At 43.6% G+C, this 14,098-nt stretch overlaps 1 long non-coding RNA gene and 1 other non-coding gene across 2 annotated transcripts; both read right to left on the reverse strand.

Annotated features, from left to right (window-relative positions):
• Nucleotides 1–801: 801 nt before the first annotated feature.
• On the reverse strand, nucleotides 802–6,014 carry LOC128574131 (uncharacterized). Its single transcript, XR_008376636.1, has 3 exons — nucleotides 5,933–6,014; nucleotides 2,742–2,925; nucleotides 802–964 (listed from the first exon to the last, which is right to left on the reverse strand). It is a non-coding gene; the product is annotated as an uncharacterized LOC128574131 (long non-coding RNA).
• A 6,179-nt stretch (nucleotides 6,015–12,193) lies between these two features.
• Nucleotides 12,194–12,300, reverse strand: LOC128574444 (U6 spliceosomal RNA). Its single transcript, XR_008376795.1, has one exon. It is a non-coding gene; the product is annotated as a U6 spliceosomal RNA (small nuclear RNA).
• Nucleotides 12,301–14,098: the final 1,798 nt, after the last annotated feature.

Consider the following 14,098-nt stretch of genomic DNA (forward strand, 5'->3'; position numbering starts at 1 on the left):
TGACTCAAGGTTGAGGAAAGAAGCAGGTGCTCAAACCACTTCTAAAGCCACTCAAATGTCCTGAGGCCTCTGTCTCAGAAGAATCAAAATTATTTGTGCACACACACACAGACACACGGAAAAGGGAAAGGAAGGGGTGCATGCAATGGTGTGGTAGAGACAGAAGCACAGGCTCTCTAGAGCTGATTTTTAGATTTGCAGGAATTTTGGAAGCCATTTGAAGTCATGTTGAAATCGGCCACTGCTAGAATAATTTATACCCCAGAGATTGGCAACTGCCACAAATCAGGACTTTGTTCCCTGAAAAGCTGTTTGTTAAACATTTATCAGCACACCGCTACCAGCATGGAGTGTAATGTTCTACCCTATCTATAGGAGGGACTTGGGGAAAATGAACAATTTCCTCTCCCAGCTTCCTGTGGGCTCCAATCCATGTAAGGCACCATGTAGGGTCAGCTGTATGTACTCACAATGTCAGCCTGGAAAGTGTGGCAGGTCAGTGGGCCCCACATCTGGCCTGAATTTCTAGGCAGAGAACTAGAACATGAAAAATAGCAGCCCCCACCCCACATGGAGGCAAAGGGATCCTGCTGGGCCCTCACAGGTCTCAGATCCAAGGGAGAGGGCACCATCACTTCATATCTTGCCAAAGGGCACCTCCTTGATAGACAGAGCACAACGGAAGGTGTCCCTGTCACCAATCGTATAAGCCACATGTGACTTCATGCTCCATTATAGAAATAGGCAAGAAGGAGAACAGGTATTTATTGCTAACCAAATTCACTTGAATTTGTTCCCAGAGCATGGGCATACATTTTATTTTATTTTATTCAATCATAAGGGAAGGAAGAATGAGCCCTTAGTTTTTTGCCTGTGTGGTGTGACAGCAGTCACTAATATGAGCTCCTCTTGAATCATGTCTCCGAAGATCTTAGTTTAAGAAGGCAGACTGGTATCACTTAACCTACAACCACAATAACAAAGATAAAGATGATGACAATGAACATTTATTAAGCACTTGCTGTGGGCCAGGCACTGTAATTGCAATTCATATGCATGATTGCATTTAATTCCTACAGATATAAATTGTCTATTAACACACCTGCTTTACCTACAAAAATCAGAGCCTTGGAGAATTATGAAACTTAAATGACTTGCCCATGGATACATAGATGCTAAGTGATGGAAGTAGTTCTAACCTATACTTCTGACTGCATGTATGTCCATCTTGCTGAGACCTTCACTCTGATTCCCATTAAAGTTGTGTTTAGAGGTGTGTGTGTGTAGAGGGTATGATGGAAGGAGAGAGTGTTGAGGTGGGTGGGCAAGGCCTTTCATATCTAGTAAGGCCTTGCCTAATATTGTCTTTGAGTATCTCATTTATTTATTTCTTTATATATTTTTTAAAGATTAGCTTTGATTTTATTTAAATTATTTGCTTTTCCTCCTATGGTTGACCCTAATGTGAAGTATCCTAGCCTTTGGGTTTCACCTCTGATATATTGCTATTCTATCGCATGCCCTCCTTTCATCCCAACTTTATCCTTACCATCTAATTAACTACTATTTAGCTATTAATTCCAAGCTATAGTCCTGTGAGAAATGAAAAGATACTAAACTCTCCCCCAAAACAACCTAGATAAGAGGGAGAATTCAGTGAGAAACTGAATTTGTGAAAGGCTATGCACTCTCTTCCCCTCTTAGAGATTTACAAAGTTATCTAAGAAGTCTTGCAATAAAGTTTAACTTTCTTTAATCCAGAGATAGCAAAACATGAAACAAACCACCTTTACCTCTTTGCACAAGGTGTTTTCCTATGGGAAACTGTCATCTGCCAACTCCTAAGGGCTCAGTGCCCATTGATTCCTGCCTGCTGAGGAAGGTGCTGATGATCCCCCAGAGCCCATGGGTGGCAAGACAACCTGCTTGTCCTAAGAGACCCTTCACTTTACCCTTGCTTATTTATTTTTTGCTATATTGATTATTGGCTTCCCCATTAGAATGTGAGCTCTAAGATGCTTATTAATAATTGCTTTCTTTCCTCCCTTTCTGTCCCAGTTTAAAGGTTTCTATTTATTATTTCCCATTCATAGTTTGCATTTTTCTTCTGCTACCACACACTATAAATTCTAAGTGGACTTACTGATGCCAAGATGTCAGGGTCTCTCCCTGTGTGGGAGCTCTTCGGGAAGGTGACTGTCAGACAGATGCTGGACCTAGAGCCCAGAGTTCTAACTTATTTTTATTTTTAACTGCTTAGTTACACTATTCTTCTTGGAGGAAGAAGGTTCCTAGAAGGCTAAGGTGGATGTGAAGTTTGGGAAAGAGAAAGGTGAGGCCTGGTGGGGTAGTCACCTTAGTTAAATTACTGGTGTTTTTTGTAACTCATCACTAGCACTAAGAATCAGAAAAGTTATTTGTTCATGGTGTGGATTTGAGCTGTTAATGTGTTAATCCTGTGAACTGTAAGTAAGGCAAACTGACTAGAGGCAGGGGGTCAGTAGCATCTACTGAGTGCCCACTGTGTGCACGTACTCTTTTACATTTAAACTCATACAAAATCCACCAAGGTCAGTACCATTACACTCATATGAAAGGAAGTGAAATAGAATCTCAAAATCTTTTACAGCTTTTTTTTTTTGGCCAGGGCTGGATTTGAACACCTCTAGTATATGGGGCTGGCACCCTACTCCTTTGAGCCCCAGGCATTGCCCCAATCTCAAAATCTTTTAGCAACTTACTCAAGTCTGAGGAAGTAGGGCCTGCAGCCTTTTGCTGTATGGATTTCATGTTACTTGTGAACCATTTCTGGAGACTTCCTTGGTGAAAGCTAAGTGCTGATGATATTTTCTTTCAATCATGTGCTGGCGTCAGTGACTCTACAAGATATGCCATCTTCCCCCAAAGAACAGTTGTCCTGTGTATCTGGAGAGAAAAGTGAGAATTGGGCTTAGTACATTATCCACTTGAGTATGGTTCTGCAGTGCCCATAGCTTCTGACTCAGCACCCACAGCTCAGTGATTACAGTGCTGGCCACATGCACTGGGGTTGGTGGGTTTTAACCTGGCCTGGGCCTGCTAAACAACAAGAACAACAAAATAACCAGGAGTTGTGGCAGGTGCCTTCAGTCCCAGCTACTTGGGAGGCTGAGGCAAGAGAATCATTTAAGCCCAAGAGTTAGAGATTGCTGTGAGCTGTGACATGACAGCACTCTACGGAGGACAACATAGTGAGACTCTGTCTCAAAAAAAAAAAAAATCTCCTTCTATTAACCCTGCTATTGTGAATTGAAGAAAAATCTCAAATTTGATTGGGTTTTGTAGAAGATGATCTCACTCTCAAATGTGACCAATCATCTCATTGCACTGCCATTACTTTTCCCCAATACACGGGCAGGTGTCTGACTTCTGATCACCCTGGATAAAGAGGAGGTGCTAACTCAGTGTCAGATCTGGTACAGGCACCATCGGGGTCATAAGGTAGACAGCAGTGGCAAGGACTTCTCCCATTACTTAGCAGCCCTTCTTTGTTTTCTTTTTTTCTTGAACTTCAGATTAATATGAGACTTCAGATGTTTAGGTTACATTGTTTTGATTTCTAAGGTAAAATTCAAGTTCCATTTGAGCCCTTCACCCAGGGGGCATACTGAACAGCCTCACACTGTGCACACCAGGCGAGATCCCGCCAATACCCTCCCCCTTCCTTCCTCCCCTCTCTCTTCTCCCCTCCCTCTTGCTAGATTATGTGTGTGTTTTTTCTTTCATGTGGGTTCGTAGTTTTTTTTTTTTTTGAGACAGAGTCTCATTATGTCACCCTGGGTAGAGTGCTGTGGTGTCACAGCTCACAGCAACCTCAAACTCTTGGGCTTACGCGATTCTCTTGCCTGAACCTCCCAAGTGGCTGGGACTACAGACACCTGCCACAACGTCCAGCTATTTTTTTTTTTTTGTAGTCGTTATCGTTGTTTGGCAGGCCCAGGCCAGGTTCGAACCCACCAGCCCCAGGGGAAGTGGCCAGCGTGCTAGCCACTGAGCTGGTTTGTAGTTCTTTATATGTTGGTTTCATATTAGTATTGAGTGCATTGGATACTTTTTTTTCCCCATTCTTGAGATACTTTACTAACAAGAATGTGTTTCAACTCCACACAGGTAAACGCAGAAGATGTAAAGTCTCCACCTTTTCTTATCCTCGTGCCTTAGCCTCCTGAGTAGCTGGGACTTCAGGGGACACCACCACCATGTATTGCCCGAGATAATCTTTAGTTCTAACATGCTCACAAGCTGATGCTGATATCACTTGTCTGTGGCCATGCTTTGCACAGCAAGGATACAGGCCACCAGGGACTGCCTCCAGAACAACACATCCAGCCTCTCTGGATTTCTTAAACACGCCTTCAATCTCAGCTAATCATCTGGGAGAAGTGAGAGTCACCACGGTTAATCCAAGATCCCACCTCAAATTGCAAAACTCTGCTCTGGATTAGAAGGGACAGGCTGATTAATGAAGATTACATAACTTTCCAATCTTGTTTATTTAAAAGTCTGGGCTCAGTTCTATCTAGAGTGCCCTGATTAGATTGTACCAATAGCATTTGATCCCAGAGTATTCCCTCCTCTCTTCCTTTGAAAAATTATGTGTCTGACAATGTTACTTTTGTTAGGCAGAGCCCTGTTAACCAGTTGTTTCAGAGGATCTTCCAGCTAGGAAGAGCTTTGTGATGGTTGAGGGGTGCTGGGAGGACTGGCTCATAATTACATGGAGATGAAGGTTGTTCAGAGACTGGTAAAGTCTTGGATACAAGGAGGACATACCCTGTTTTCCCCCAAATAAGACAGTGTCTTATTTTAAGGTGTGCTCCCAAAGATGCGCTAGGTCTTATTTTCAGGGGACGTCTTATCTTTCCTGTAAGTAGGTCTTATTTTCGGAGGATGTCTTATTTTGGGGGAAACAGGGTAGGTATCTTTCAGGGACAAGCTGTGGGGTTAGAGACTCCATTTCTAGAGGAAGGACAGATTTAGGAAGCCTGGGATCCCAGAAAATGTTAGCCTGAGATAGGGGCTGTGGCTGCTCCATTTCACCCCCCCCAGATCCCCGGTCCCCACTTGGGGCTGAAAGAGATGAGGATCTTTCCCATACCCCAGAGTTCCACCTTCTTAAAGCAGCTTTTCTCCAGGAGGATTTGGCAATTAATCTGTCGCTGTGTCGCTATAGCAACATATTTATGTGTCTCAAATGCCATAAGCTCAGGGGGTTAGGATTTGGAAAACTGCTTTACCCAGAGCCCTGGCTAGTGATTAACCAAGGATTATGTTGTAAAACATGGGGCAGGCTGGTCAGTTGCAGGGCAAAGAAGGCTTAGGAAACCGATGGTCATTTCTCCTCTTTTTCAAGGGGCTGAGTTTCCATTAGAGGAGTGGAAACCAGCAGACCCCTCCTGGCCTGTGGGACACATTATGTCCTCCACGTGACACTAAAAGAGAAATCCTCTGCTCTTTTTTCATCCTAGTCTTTCCCCTTTTCCATTCATTCACTCAAAAATTTTTGGAAGGGACCAAAGATGCAGAGTGTTGATTCATTTGTCTTAATTCCTAGGGATGTGCACTTGTCCATATAAGCTGTCTTGTTTCATTTCATTTCATATTGCATTTCATTTCTCCTTCTCATCCCTTATTCCACACTTATTTTCCTCCCTGTGGTAGGAGTTTTACACTGGATTTCCTAGAATCTGCAGGGCCTGAGACAAAAGTTTTTGTTCAAGTGGCTTGCTGTGGAGAGAACTCTTGGAAACACAGGTTAGGGAGCAGGAGATGCAGGTGCTAAGGAAGAAGTGGGCTTAGACTACATCTAGTCTCTGCCCAGTGCCGCTGGGACTGCTGGAGGTGGACCAGCATTGTACTGCTGCTGTCCCCTTCCCTTGCCTGCTGTCCTTACCTGCAGATGAGGGAGCAGGCCTGCCATCCACAGCTCTCCTCCATGGAGGGCAGTTTGAGACACTGTTAGCGGTTCCTATAATACGCACAGCAGTTGTGGGGGATGGAGACTCCAGAAGATTAGGAGATTGAACGGGACACCAACGACTAAAATAGGCTGTCACTCTCGTGTGTTTAATAATTGTCCATGGGAGTGTTATCTATCATTGCAAAATATTTAGTGCTGTCCATTGAAGGCTTTGGGCAGGGAAGGGACATCATTACAGTGGCTCAAAGAAATGCCTGGTTTGGAGAAGGCAGGAAGGGAAGCTTGAGGGGGCACATAGAGGTCTGGGGAGAGATGCCCATGGTCTGGACAGAGTTTTGGCTGTGGCTGGGAGAAGAGGCAGTCAAGGAGGGGATTTCAGAGGTAGCAGCTCGGTGTTAATGGGAGATTGGGTGGGGGGGGAGGGTTGAGAAGGCAGGGTGCAGGTCCACTCCCAGGTGATATTTCCTGAGGGGGAGGTGACTAGCAAGCATGTAGGGGATGTGTTCAGAGCTCAGGGCACTGCTCACACTGGAAATTTAAGTCCAGGGTCGTCAGCATATAGGTGATAATTGAGACCCAGGGAGAAAGTTTAGTGGAGGAGGAAAAGAAAAGAGCATGACCAAAGCACAGAGAAGAGGGGGAAGTGGCCAAGTATCTGAGGGAGAAACCAGACAGGCAGGAGAGACGCAAAACATGGCAGAAATGAAACCAGTACTGGACACCTCAGGGAGGAGGGTGGTCAGCCCTGGGGCATGCTGGCTTCCACAGGGGAGCCCCCCTGGGCCAGGATGGGAAGATGCTGGAAGGAGCTGGTTTATGGAAAGAAGTGAGAACAGGTGGGTGACAGACCACTATCCCCATTATCAGGGTCCCAGCCTAGGGAGGTGGCAGCAGAGAAGGGAGGGAAGCATCTCACCTCCTCACCAGCTCCATACTGAGTCCTGCCCTCCCCCTGGTCAGAGGTGCCGGCTGGGTCGCACTCTCAGAACCCTGCTCCCCTTCTTCTGCACCTCCCCTGGCCCCAGGTCCCACCTCCTCAACCCTCCCTCTGTCATCGTTAGGATAACTTTATCCAAAACAGCTCCTCCAGATTCTTTCTCTCCGCTTCCCTGTCAAATCTCGATTGGTAAGGACAGACTCCATTCCAAAGGATTACTGGAGGGAGGGGAAGGACTGCCGCCAGGGCAGGGTTGGGCTGGGCTGGGCTGGGGGGCCATGGTGGAGACCCGCTCCAGGCTTAGGCAACAAGATGTTTTCTCTTATAGGGAGGAGTAAAGAGGGCTGGAAAAAGGTGGGAGTGGGGAAGTGAACAAAGAAAGGGCCATGACCCCCAGCAGGTTGGAAAAGGTTTTCCCCCAGTTCAGCCTATTCTAAGGACAGGCTGCAGAGGTTGGGCCAACATTCAGGGAAAGAGTTTGGTTAACAAGCATTTAGTTCTGATGATCAGTGGGGACAAGCTGCTCAGCTAATCACTCATGAGTCAAAGAAGGGGAGTTGAGAGGGTCCGTGTCTGGCCTTGTCCATAAGTAGTATTGGGAAGGAGGGGGTTGCAGTAGGCCATTTCCAGGGACACAAAAGGGTAGGGGTGGGGGTTTGTAGCTAACCTCTGTTTTCCAGGACCTTAGGGCTCAGGTAAATTCAGCATTGCCCCCCAGAGAGTCCCCATTCGCAATCGGCACTGGCCCCAGCAGCGGATTTGCGCTAGTTGCGTTAGTAGCCGTTAGGGGTGCGGGACTGTGCCCTTTAACCTCCCAGCCCCGCCAGCACCGTGAGGTCAGAGGAGCAGCAGCATCGTCTCTCCTGGGAGCTCCTTGGAAAGGTCCTCCTTTCAAGTCAACTGTGAGCTACTGAGGGGTCTGAAGGATGACGCGAAAATAAGTCCCTGCTCTAAGCAGCTTCGCTTCTGCGGGCTACCTCTGTACCCAGGTCACTCACTGATGCGTCAGATGATCTCCAGCCCGGCCCGGCTGCAGGCACTGGTCTGGTCCATCTTTCCCTCCTTCTCCTCCTCCTCCCGACGTAGCTGCTAAGTCAGGATTTAGCGGGGCTGGGCTGTCAATGCCCAATCCTCGTTATGTTATAATAATAACAACATAATAGAGAATAGAGAAACGCCAGCACCCTGAGTCCAAATTAAGCAGGGGTCCTTTATTGGCCACGGTCAAGAGTCAAGAGCAGACTTAGGTTCAAAGTCTCTCGACCCCCAGAGGAAAGGGTAAAAACTTTTTATAAGGTGCTTTCGGTAGGAGAGGAGGAGTCCTTAACACAAGCCGAGTTTCACGAAAGCCAACACCTGCAAGGTTAGATCTATAGGTTAAGGGGAGTGTGGGGGTGGGGGTGTTTACAAGGGAGAGCTGTAGTTCCACAGGATTTTGCAGTTTTTGCTAAACTCTGCAGCTATCAGCTGAGCTGAAAGGGAGTGTATTGAAAGCCCTTAGCAAAATGGAGTAAGTCTGGCTGTATGTACAAAATGGAATTAGGGCATTATAATCACAGCTGCATGCACTGAAGATAGAGGGGGCATCCTTGCCTATCAGCCAACAGTTCTCAGTCTTGGCTGCATTTGGTGCCCCCTGGAGAACTTTTAAATATCCCAGTGCCAAATCCACACCAAGGCCAATTACATCAGACTAGGATCTGGGAGTCAGTGTTTTTCAAAGCTCCCCAACATGGGCCACAGTCCATCGTGGGGCCAGCCTTTTGCTTCCTCCCCACCTGCAACAGTGCAGGGGCCTTTTTTTCCTGCCCTCCTTTTGGGCCCCAAGCCCTATCCTAACAGCTGGACCAAATGGCATAAAGCTAAGTAGCACTGGCTCCAGGCTTCCATACTCTCAGCAAAATACTCTCTAAGAGCCCGCCCCCATGGTAGTCTAACCTTGAACCACACTTCTTTTTTTTTGGACCTCAGAGTTTTAGACTCTGAGAATCACACTTCTTTAGTCACCTGGTTCCTGCCTTGGTCAGTGACTCCAGAGCCAGTCTGGCTCCTCAGGGTAACCCCTCAGGCCCAGACTCTCCCCTCCTCCCTGTCATTGAATAATGAAGCCCTTCTACCCCCAGATCCCAAGCTCACTATTTTTTCACTTTAGCTATTTTCCTCTTTACCAACAGCTCTGTGATTCCCAATCCACATCTCCCATAGCATCTGATTATTTTCAGGGCTTGGTATGTAAAAGACATTCAAAGCAAAATTTGTTGGCAGTTAATTGAATTCATAAAAGGGTTCCACTGGGGCACTTCTAGGGATGGAGGAAATCAAACTGGGAGACACATTGCCCTGGAAAAGGGGTTTCTTTGCTGACATCACTCTTGAACTTAGTGCCATTAATTTTATAAAAGAGGTATTAACAGGCAGGAAGGCTCTAACAACAACCTCAGATGCTTTGGAGCTTCTAACGGTTGCAAATGTGGGAACTGAGGATAGAGAGGCCTGTTGGAGTGTGTCTGTCCCTAGATCTGGGACAGAGACACCTTTGAAGCTATACCTATCAGATGGCTTTGATCCTCCCAAGCTCCAGAGATAGAGGTGAGCCAGGGAGGTGTTATTAGTGTTATTATTTATACTTAATGGAACTTACATTCGCGGCCTCTTCTGTAATGTGCTTAGGGCACTACTGATTTATGTGTAATTTCACTTCTCACAGCAGCACTTCTGGGAAGAGGATGAAGGTTAGAGGCACTCTTCTCCAAGTTAGAGTACACATTAATCCAGGTCTAACGGCAACATATATCCCTTTATAGTTTGGCTTTTAAGAAAAATCATGCCTTTAGTAGAAGCTCACATGCCTCAAGGACTTAGGATGGGAGTTTTTGAGCAATTTCAATCATTCTCCCCTATTCAAAGCTTAAGTATGGGGAACATATGGTGAGAATCACAGGTAGCTTGCGAAAAAGGGCAGTAATTAGAAAGCCTGGGCTGTGGTTTTGCCAGGGGGAGTCTCTGCTAGAAAAAGTGATTCAAAGTGTGTCACCAGTTATCACCAGAATTTATTGAGTACTTAGAGTGGTGGTTTTCAAATCCAAGTGCATATCAGCTGAGGGAATTGTTAAAAGCAGGACTGTGGGGCCCCAGTGCTGAGTTTCTGACTTAATAAATCTGGGTTGAGGAATGAGAAGTTGCATTTCTATCAAGTTCCTGGGTGATGCTGGCATATTTATTATAAAAAATCCTCGCATTTTGAGACTACATTTTGAGAACCACTGAAGTAATACATTGGATCACCAGGATCCAAGATTCTTAAAAATATGAAGCTAAGATGACTCCCACCCCCACCCCCATTGCCAAATGTTCTCACTTTGATTAAAATTGTTTCAATTCATTATGTCCAAGAGGTAGACCAGAAGTTTAAAAAGTTTCAAAATTATTTTTATTTGGAATTAATTATAGATTCACTAGAAGGTTCGAAGAAATTTTAGGGAGTTTTCATGATCTCTTTACATAGCCTCTCCACTGTTAACAGCTTGCATACCTCTAGTATAATATTAAAATGAGGAAATTGACATTGGGGCAAACCACAGAACTTATTCAGACTTTGCCAGGTACACATACACTCATTTGAGCGTGCATATGTGTATATCTCTATGAAATTTTATTACACATATGCACACTCAAGATATTCAAATGTACCCATACCACCTCCCTAATCCCCATCTCAATCTCCTGGCAACCACTAATCTGTTCTCCATCTCTATAATTACTTTATTTCCCAAATGCTATATAAATGGAGCTATGCAGTATGTTTCCTTTGGAACTGGCTTTCTTCATTCAGCAAAACTTCCTTGGGGTTCATCCAAGTTCTTATAGGTATCAATAGCCTTCCTACTTATTGCTTGGTAGTAGTCCGTGGTATGAATATCTCAAAGCTTCATTAACTGTTAACCCTTTGAAGGATGTTTGTATAGTTTGAAGATAGTACAAATAAAACTGCTACAAGCCTTTGTTTGGAGGTTTCTACATGAAAATAGTTGTTTTTCCCCCTCTGAATGTAATTGCTGGTCATTTTGTAAGCCCAATTCCACCATTTTGTATCACTATTTTTTCACTTTAGCCATTCTGAGAGGTATTTGCATTTCTTTTTTATTTATTTATTATTTGTTTATTTATTATTAAATCATAGTTGTGTACATTAATGCAATCATGGGTCACCATACACTGGTTTTATATACCATTTGACATATTTTCATCACACTGGTTAACATAGCCTTCCTGGCATTTTCTTAGATATTGTGTTAAGACACTTATATTTTACATTTAGTAAGTTTCACATGTACCCTTGTAAGGTGCACGATAGGTGTGGTCCTACCAATTACCCTAACCTCTGCCCATCCTCCTCCCTCCCCTCCCGTCCCTTTCCTGTTCCCCATATTCTTAGGTTATAATTGGGTTATAGCTTTCATATGAAAGCTATAAATTAGTTTCATATTAGGGCTGAATACATTGGATACTTTTTCTTCCATTCTTGAGATACTTTACAAAGAAGAATATGTTCCAGCTCCAGCCATGTAAACATAAAAGAGGTAAAGTCTCCATCTTTCTTAAGGCTGCATAATATTCCATGGTGTACATATACCACAATTTATTAATCCATTCGTGGATCGATGAGCACTTGGGCTTCTTCCATGATTTAGCAATTAGGAATTGGGCTTCAATAAACATTCTGGTACAAATATCTTTGTTATAATGTGATTTTTGGTCTTCTGGATATATATATCAAGTAGAGGAATTGTAGGATCAAATGCCAGGTCTATTTTTAGACCTCTAAGTGTTCTCCAAACATCTTTCCAAAAGGAATATATTAATTTGCATTCCCACCAGCAGTGTAGCAGTGTTCCCTTTTCTCCACATCCACACCAACATCTCTGGCCTTGGGATTTTGTGATATGTGCTAATCTTACTGCAGTTAGATGATGTCTCAAAGTAGTTTTGATTTGCATTTCTCTGATGATTAAGGATGATGAGCATTTTTTCATATGTCTATAGGCTGTGAGCGTGTCTTCTTCAGAGAAGTTTCTCTTCAAGTCCCTTGCCCACCCTGAGATGGGATCACTTATTCTTTTCTTGCTAATACGTTTGAGTTCTCTGTGGATTCTGGTTATTAAACCTTTGTCGGAGACATAACCTGCAAGTATCTTCTCCCATTCTGAGGGCTGTCTGCTTGCTTTACTTTCTATGTTCTTGGCTGTGCAGAAGCTTTTTAGTTTTATCAGGTCCCAGTAGTGTATTTTTTTTTTTTTTTAAATATGGAACGCTTCACGAATTTGCGTGTCATCCTTGCGCAGGGGCCATGCTAATCTTCTCTGTATCGTTCCAATTTTAGTATATGTGCTGCCGAAGCGAGCACCCCAGTAGTGTATTTTTGATGCTGCTTCAATTGCCCAGGGGATTCTCCTCAAAATATTTGCCCAGGCCGATTTCTTCAGGAGTTTCCCCTGCACTTTCTTCTAGTATTCTTATAGTTTCATGTCTTCAGTTTAAATCTTTAATCCAGTGAGAGTCTATCTTAGTTAATGGTGAAAGGTGTGGGTCCAGTTTCAGTCTTCTACAGGTTGCCAGCCAGTTCACCCAGCACCATTTGTTAAATAGGGAATCTTTTCCCCACTGAATGTTTTTAATTGACTTGTCAAAGATCAAATAATGGTAAGTAGCTGGATTCATCTCTTGGTTCTCTATTCTGTTCCATACACCTATCTCTCTGTTTTTGTGCCAGTACCATGCTGTTTTGATCACTATCAATTTATATTATTGTCTGATGTCTAGTAGCATGATTCCTCCTGCCTTGTTTTTATTTCTGAGTAATGTCTTGGCTATTTGAGTTTTTTCTGATTCCATATAAAACCAAGTATTATTTTTTTGAGATCTTTCAAGTATGACAGTGGAGCTTTAATACAGATTGCATAAAAATTGTATATTGCTTTGGGTATGGACGTTTTAACAATGTTGGTTCTTCCCAGCCATGAGCACGGTATGTTTTTCCATTTGTTAACACTTTCAGCTATTTCTTTTCTTAGAGTTTCATAATTGTCTTTATAGAGATCTTTCGCATCCTTTTTTAGATAAACTCCCAAATATTTCATCTTCTTTGGCACTACTGTGAAAAGAATAGAGTCCTTGACTGTTTTTTTTTTTTTTATTGTTGGGGATTCATTGAGGGTACAATAAGCCAGGTTACACTGATTGCAATTGTTAGGTAAAGTCCCTCTTGCAATCATATCTTGCCCCCATAAAGTGTGACACACACCAAGGCCCCACCCCCCTCCCTCCGTCACTCTTTCTGCTTTTCCTCCCCCCCATAACCTTAATTGACATTAATTGTCCTCATATCAAAATTGAGTACATAGGATTCATGCTTCTCCATTCTTGTGATGCTTTACTAAGAATAATGTCTTCCACTTCCATCCAGGTTAATACGAAGGATGTGAAGTCTCCATTTTTTTTTAATAGCTGAATAGTATTCCACGGTATACATATACCACAGCTTGTTAATCCATTCCTGGGTTGGTGGGCATTTAGGCTGTTTCCACATTTTGGCGATTGTAAATTGAGCTGCAATAAACAGTCTACTACAAGTGTCCTTATGATAAAAGGATTTTTTTCCTTCTGGGTAGATGCCCAGTAATGGGATTGCAGGATCAAATGGGAGGTCTAGCTTGAGTGCTTTGAGGTTTCTCCATACTTCCTTCCAGAAAGGCTGTACTAGTTTGCAGTCCCACCAGCAGTGTAAAAGTGTTCCCTTCTCTCCACATCCACGCCAGCATCTGCACTTTTGAGATTTTGTGATGTGGGCCATTCTCACTGGGGTTAGATGATATCTCAGGGTTGTTCTGATCTGCATTTCTCTAATATAAAGAGATGATGAACATTTTTTCATGTTTTTGTTAGCCATTCGTCTGTCATCTTTAGAGAAGGTTCTATTCATTTCTCTTGCCCATTGATATATGGGATTGTTGGCTTTTTTCATGTGGATTAATTTGAGTTCTCTATAGATCCTAGTTATCAAGCTTTTGTCTGATTGAAAATATGCAAATATCCTTTCCCATTGTGTAGGTTGTCTCTTTGCTTTGGTTATTGTCTCCTTATCTGTACAGAAGCTTTTCAGTTTAATGAAGCCCTATTTGTTTATTTTTGTTGTTGTTGCAATT

Source organism: Nycticebus coucang, chromosome 21 (genome assembly GCF_027406575.1).
Source record: "Nycticebus coucang isolate mNycCou1 chromosome 21, mNycCou1.pri, whole genome shotgun sequence".
NCBI classification, from domain to species: domain Eukaryota; kingdom Metazoa; phylum Chordata; class Mammalia; order Primates; family Lorisidae; genus Nycticebus; species Nycticebus coucang.